Below are 7050 nucleotides of genomic sequence, written 5' to 3'. Positions count from 1 at the left end.
CTTCTTCCGGAATACAGTCACATATTCTCGAACAGGTCGGATCAGCTGTTACGCGACAAGGGATACCATTTCGAGAAACTGCCGAGCAAAGAATCAGCTGAGCTCGCTGCGAAGGGCTCAAGCATGGAGGAAAGAATCCATGGGCCGTAGCAGCACGAAACGTGCGCCTGCCGATTGCTAAAATGGTCACTCAGCATCAGGTCCGTTTGGTGAACTTGTCATGCAGGCGGCAGTATCCCCACAACTTCTTCCGGAATACAGGCACCTATTCTCAAACAGGTCGGATCAGCCGTTACTCGAACGATAGTGTCGCCACCTCTGAGAGGAATGGTGAGACTCAGACAGATAGCGAGGATGGGGAATTTCCGGAGGCTCACGACAGAGGGCAGCGTAAGTACACTATGTGTAAGGCCCCTACCGCCCCTACTGTGAGCGGAGATGTGTTAGCATCGTCGTGTTCGGAGTGCGCAGGTTAACGGGAGGCCTTGAAAACGGGTACCGACCCGAACGCGCACAGTTCGCAGGCTAACGACGTTCCGCGGGAAAGCCTAAACCATGACGTGAGCGAAAGGAGGCAAGACGAGTCCGTTGAAACGAAAGGTGTTTCTCCAGACGCGAGTTCAGAACCGAGCTACGCTGGGGCAGGGCCGGCAGTAGAGACACTGAACGGTTTTCAAGGTGCAGCTAAGCTTGACGATGCCGCAACTGAACAAGTAGCTAGCGTTCCACCTCCAACTCAGATACTCGATGTCGAGCAACGGCCACCCGAGCAGGTAGCGATTCCGGTGTCGCCTGGGGGTGAGCCGTCTTCTGAGACCGGGCCGCCCGTGCTTCAATTGGCCTTGACAGCCGGAAAGGAGAGCGAAAGCACCCTCTCGTGTTCGCTTACCGACAGTGTCGCTAAAAAGTGCTCCAAGAGCCCTTATGCGGGCCTGCCGAGTGGTCAGCGCCGCACGCACGCTTTGCGCCGGGTCTCAGCGGACCTCGGGAGCGGCCGAGAACGAAAGCGCACGCCTTGCTCGAGCGGTGGAAATAAGAGCAGTTTTCTCCGCGCGCTCGAGGTACCGTATAAACCGGATTATAGGTCGAGTGGGAATATAGGTCGACCCCCTACCTTGAGGTGGGAAAAGTTGACAAAAAAATAATTCGGCACAGAACGCACACACGTCTATATTTATTTTCGACGCCTGTCAGTCACTGCCACTCACTATGCCTGCCGAAGTCACTCGTCCGAGCTCTCAGAGTCGTTCGAGGACGACTGCTTCTCACTGTCATCTTCTGTGCCGTCAGGCGCGTTGCTGATGGAGCACTTCCTAAACGCTCGTGCAATCATGTTTTCGGGTAGCGACTGCCAAGAGAAGGACACCCAGCTTGACACGGTCACGAGACATGGTCTTCGCAACCGGCTTGTATGGGTCTTTTCGTTGTCGCCGGCTATCCACTCATTGTCCAGTTCGCGGACCTGGTCCACGGATGGCCTCCGCTGTAACCGGGCGCGATCGTGAGCGAAGTTCCCGGACGAAGTCCGCCACTTTGTTCTCCAACTCGGGGTGCACCGCTTGATGTCCACGGAATGATCTGTTCCGGGGGTTGCACGCGCACAGCTTAGCTTTCTGGCTCCGCCAGTACCGCCGCTTTTTTCCGAAACGCCAAACTGGCGTTGCGCTGCCATATTCGCATTCTGCTCGGCGACTCAAGCGCCTTCAGCCGCGGTGAACTGGCGTCGACTGCCGCAACTCATCTCGGAACAGACACGTACAGAAATGTACGCACACACACACACACACACACACACACACACACACACACACACAATAGACGACCAAAAAAACGAAAAACTAGACAAAAGCGAAAAGCAAATAAAGGCCTGACAGTGCGAGAGAGCAGTCCGACACAAAGGGCAATGGCGACAGACTACGCTTGCACATTGTTGCCAGACAACAATTTACATTCTGCCAATGACCGCTATATAAGACGAGGGGTGACTTTTGTGCGGATTTTTTTGGAAAAAAACTCGACCTATATTCCGGTTTATACGGTACGTCTCGGAAGAAGGCCGATGTGCTCTCGACCGGTCGCTGCAGCTTTCAGAGAACGGGCGCACCTGAGGTGCGATTCAAAAAGGGGAAAGCTTAGGGCAATGACAAGAGCTCAAATGGCAGCTCGAGCGAGAAGTGGCCAGTGGACGCCTGACTTTCTCAATCGCATTGTTTTTCCTGGAGCAGGTTTCGCCCTTACAATTACATTTCTTTTGTGTGGGACATTTCCAATCACGCGAAATGTCACCTTTCAAGTTCGTTTGCTTGGCTAAAGTACTGCTGGGCTAAAATATAACTATTGTAGTTAGTTATTCGCGTATTTTTTCGCAACTAAAAGCCTGGTAGATCTTTAGTGTGGATTTGTCTTCGCACTTGCTGGCGATGCGGTTGTGTCTTCCTGTGTTGTTCTGTTGCTTGCCTGGCCAAGCCAGAGACGTTCTTCGCGGGCCACTAATCGTCCTGTGACCGGCCCGGTGAAGCTCCAGCACGGTGTCGTACAGCCCAGGCCTGGGGTAGAGCATCTGGCGAGCACCTCTCTCCGAAAGCATCCCGCCGGACAACGGTTGAACATCCTTATTCATCGGGATCTCGGACCCCCGGCGGAGAAGCTGTTACGAATCAGCCTGCGCACCGCTCAATACTCCTCGGCTGTGCGGCGAAGCCTCCACTACGTGCGCCTTTCAAACGGGCCTCCCTGTCGGTGACTCACACTTGCAGCCTACAATTCAAACAAGCTGTGACGTGTCTGGATCGGTGGCGCCTCGCTATCGGCGCGATTCAAACCGGCATTGGCAGACGAGGCAGGGTTCAACCTGTCCGAAGGACACGGAAGTCCCGCGTCCGCTGCGGAGACCTCCTCTCTCCCCTCTCTCGGACTCAGCGTGCGCCGCTACTACTGACTGCTCACGAACTCTGGAAATAGTGTTGTGTGTGTCTGTGCCGTTCGTGTCGGGTGCACAATCTAGAGGGAACGCTTGTTTTGACCGTTGGCGCTTTGGGTATAAACAAGACTCCCCCAAGCGCTGTAGTTTATTCCTGTTTGAGCAGTCTGCTCGAGTCCTGTACTGCAACCTCGCCCGTCGGGGCATTGTTCTTGTATGGCTTCGGCCATCTCTCGCCATGAAGTAAACAAGTTAAGTTTGCCTACGGCTTCTGGACTTCTTCGAGGCAGCAACATTGGCTGGCCGCTCGCTTGACCACGCTACCACACGTATGTCGGAGGCGACGGAGCTCGGCTCGGGTACGCCTTCCCGGATGCAACAGCAGCTAACTATAACTTTGGTAAACAGCTTGTAAATTTCTGAGAGTAGGTTGATGGATCTGTAATTGTTGAGGTCCTTGCGATCTATCGCCTTATGAATGAGAATAATGTTATTAATGAGAATAAGTTTAATTTACTTCTCATAATTGTTTTAACAAATTTGTTCAGAATTCTGCATCGTGTAGTTATGCTCCTTATTTACCTTAAAGAGAAAAATGACTAATAAGTTTTCTTGCGCGTATCACATAGCAGCTTTTCGAAACTTTTTGATAAAGCATTGGTGTTCGATTCATAATGTCTGTGCGGATATTGGTTTATTGCCATGCCTGCGAACAGCTCGACAGTGCAGACTTTTCGCGCTGGCCCTTGGTGAAATTGCACTCCTTTGGAATTTGTGGTTTAGAAATTCGATTGTCTGAATGGCTTTTGTTGTCCCTTGGTTTCACCAACGTCTTGTTTGCATTGTCGTGCGGACGTTCATGCATCTTTTTGTTTGATAACTGAGCAATGGAAAAGTCTTTTCTCGCTACCAAATTCAGATATTCTTAGGCCAGTTATCAAACAATTTTAGTTGAATTTCATGGTTACTGCGTTAGAATTTTTTTAGTGACGTCAAAAATGTTCGCTTGTTTACTATAGCTGGGCGAGCAAATTTAGTCTAATGGCGCGTACGAGAGTCCGCGATCGGGATATGTGAGTCACCGGGGAATTAACCCGTACCGATTACAATCGCGATCTAAAGTCCCATTCATCAGCAGCTCATCTGAGCCGGGTCCTGCTCGTTCATTCAAAATGATTTATTTTGAGTGCTTGTTTAAAGTTGGGTCTTTTGCTGAATAGTTGCGGCGAGTAGGTGCGGTGTGATCCCCCGGCAGACGTCTTCACCGCCGAGCGTCTCGGCGGGTAGGTGCGCAGTGATTCCCGTAAGACGTCTTCACCGCCGAGCGTCTCGGCGAGTAGGTGCGCTGTGATCCCCCGTAAGACGTCTTCACCGCCGAGCGTCGCGGCGAGTAGGTGCGGTGCGTTCCGCAGTTCGTACTTTAATTGTCCCTGACTGTACGTTGGACGGCCGACATACATCCGGTAGTTGCTTCGCTGGTGTGGTTCCACCACGCCCAATCCACTGGTTGGGAAAGGAGTCGTCGATGAATTTATGAGCCGATGCAGAAAAATGCGGCGGGGCTCCGTCATGCTGGAACCACAATTTTTTCAGCGCATTTAGTGGCAACTCTAAGGCAAACTCCGAGGCGGAAACCAGTAATGTTTCCGTTCATGAAGTAAGGACCAACAATAAGGCCATCATGAATGCCACACCATACGTTCGCTGACCACCTTACCTGGTGCGTATGCTCACGAAGCCAGTGGGGGTTCTGATCGCACCAACAATGTGCGTTGTGCAAATTGACATTCGAATCCCTTTAAAACTCGGTTTCGTCAGTCCAAAGCACTCGGTTCGAAATTCCGGATCTTCGCCGCATTGAACAAGGCATCAGTTGCAAAAATCGAGCCGTTTTCAAAAGTCGTTTAGTCTCAGCCCTTGGTGAAGACACACATGATATGTGTGGTTGCTGTGTCTTGAAAGTGACCTCCAAACTGAAGCTGGGGTCACTCCATATATGCTCTGGCTATTTCCCTGACGCTTGCTTCCAGCCTGACAGCGGCGTATATGCCAGCACATAGATGTCAAAATGATCGCTTGCACTGGCTGCAGCGTCTTCCTTTTCTGTGCACGGACTGATCCAGTTGTCTTAAACCGATTAAATATCGCGATACGAATGCGGGGCGAGCAAACACACGGCGTCCAGGATATTGGGCAGCACACAGCATCGATGCCACCGGTGCGTCATTTTGCGCGCACATAAACCAGCCCAATGTCCGCTTTCTCGGCAACGAAGTACTCAATTTGAGCTGGCGAGGCAATTTTCACAATATTCGCGCTGCGGCGTTGAAACCCTGATCCTCAAATGCACCAGGATCAGGATGCACGAGTACTGCAATGGCTTTGTCGCAAGCGCACCCTTAAAGGCAAACGTCAACGCGTTTGTAAAACTGGCGCTACAAGCCACTGCCGCGAAAGCCCTCCTCGCTCCTAAAATGAACCTTTACTTTGTCTGATGCGCTTCCCATAGCACGAAACGATTTTAAACAAACAGCAGATGAGCTTAACGAATAAATGAACGGATGGTGACGTCTTACATCTAGCTCGTCTGGTAGCCACGTCAGGAGTGGCCGAGACAAAGAAAAAAAAATGGTTGCGGCTTAACTCGCTGCTCACCTAACCTTGGATTTGCAAAGCAAAAGCTCGGCTTAGTCTGGATGAGTCTTGGTTTCGCTTGGTTAACCTTTGATTTAGCTGTATTGCCGACCACGGCTCAAAGCCGCTCGGTCCCGTACAACGCTCACAGGAGGAGGCCCGGCCTCGCTTTCATTCTCGGCGAACGCGGCGTTCCTCTTCCACGGCGAACGCAGCGCAAGATGAGTCACATAGCCCGAGACGACCCAGCGGCGCATGCGTGGGAGGCTGCGGGTTTGGTCGGCTGCCGATCAGCTGAGCGGCCGCTCCCGTCGCAGCCGCCGCCGCTACGTGAGCATACCGACTGGAAACGGGGCCTTGTGCGCAGCGCCGAAAGTGGGCCTGGCGAATCACGCGATGCGCTTTAATTCGAGGGGTGTGTCGCCGGGGGTGTGTCTCCAGTCAAAAGGTTAACTTGCGCATCGTCCGCCAAATTGCTGGACGAAAGTAGTAAAGATTTGCATTAAAAAAGAAAACCAAAACTTCCGGCCACACCCACTTGGGCTCCAAAAACGGGCGACCGTGTAGTGGGCGATGGAAGAAAAGATAACGTCAGCCGTGGTCTAAGCTCAGCGTAGAGGCTCTCTAGCCTGGGGACTACCAGAGACAGCCAGTGCAACGGACGCTGGTTTGCACTGCATTTCCGGCGCATCATGTGCATCGCGTTTCAGTTTCGTGCGGGAAAAATACTTGATTTTCGCAGGCTGCAGGTCTTTACAGATGAACTTTTCCCTTGCTTTATAAGAACTGATACGGCATCGCCGTCTCCGTGGTCACAAGCTTGCCATTGGCAATAACCGCCAAACTTCGCTAATTAAAAAGATCATAAGACAATTTGCTAACTATGAAATTCGCATGTTTCTGATAATCGCTCACGTCCGCCGAACCTGATAGCTTGTCCTAATTAAGATAATTCCTTTTTTTCTCGAAAAGCCTACCTTTAGGAATTTTTGAAAGTGTTCGCTCAAACACCCTGTATAGATACCCTCGCCATTTTCATATCATATGTAGCGGGTATGAATGTGCGGTAACGGGTGAATTTGGGGCAAACCCAGATGAAGTGGTGGTAATCAGTTTGGTGCGACGAAAGGTATTATAGCTTCTAAACTCAAACGTATGTGACCGGTCTGTACTGCACTCCCTTTGGTAAAAGAAAGGTCGCGAGTACTTGGGGCCTACCGTGTTTTTTTAACGAAAGTGTTTTATTCCTGGATACACCAATATTTCACTAACGTCATATCCGTCACGGAAGTGACGTCAGTACAACGAAACAAGTTGCCTGTAAAGGGTGCACCCCTGCAGACAGGGTCTTCTTGCAAGGAAGCAACGTTAGTACTAAAGGGTGCGTTTTACTTAGGGTTGTTCGTTTTCGGGTTTTATATTTTAACACAAAAGTGTTTTATGCCGGGATACACCAAGATATCACTGACGTCATATCTGCCATGGAACATGGAAAT

Source organism: Haemaphysalis longicornis, unplaced genomic scaffold (assembly GCF_048455015.1).
Source record: "Haemaphysalis longicornis isolate Haplotype H1 unplaced genomic scaffold, Haemaphysalis longicornis Haplotype H1 scaffold_10, whole genome shotgun sequence".
Classification (NCBI taxonomy): Eukaryota; Metazoa; Arthropoda; class Arachnida; order Ixodida; family Ixodidae; genus Haemaphysalis; species Haemaphysalis longicornis.
This window is presented reverse-complemented; position numbering follows the sequence as displayed.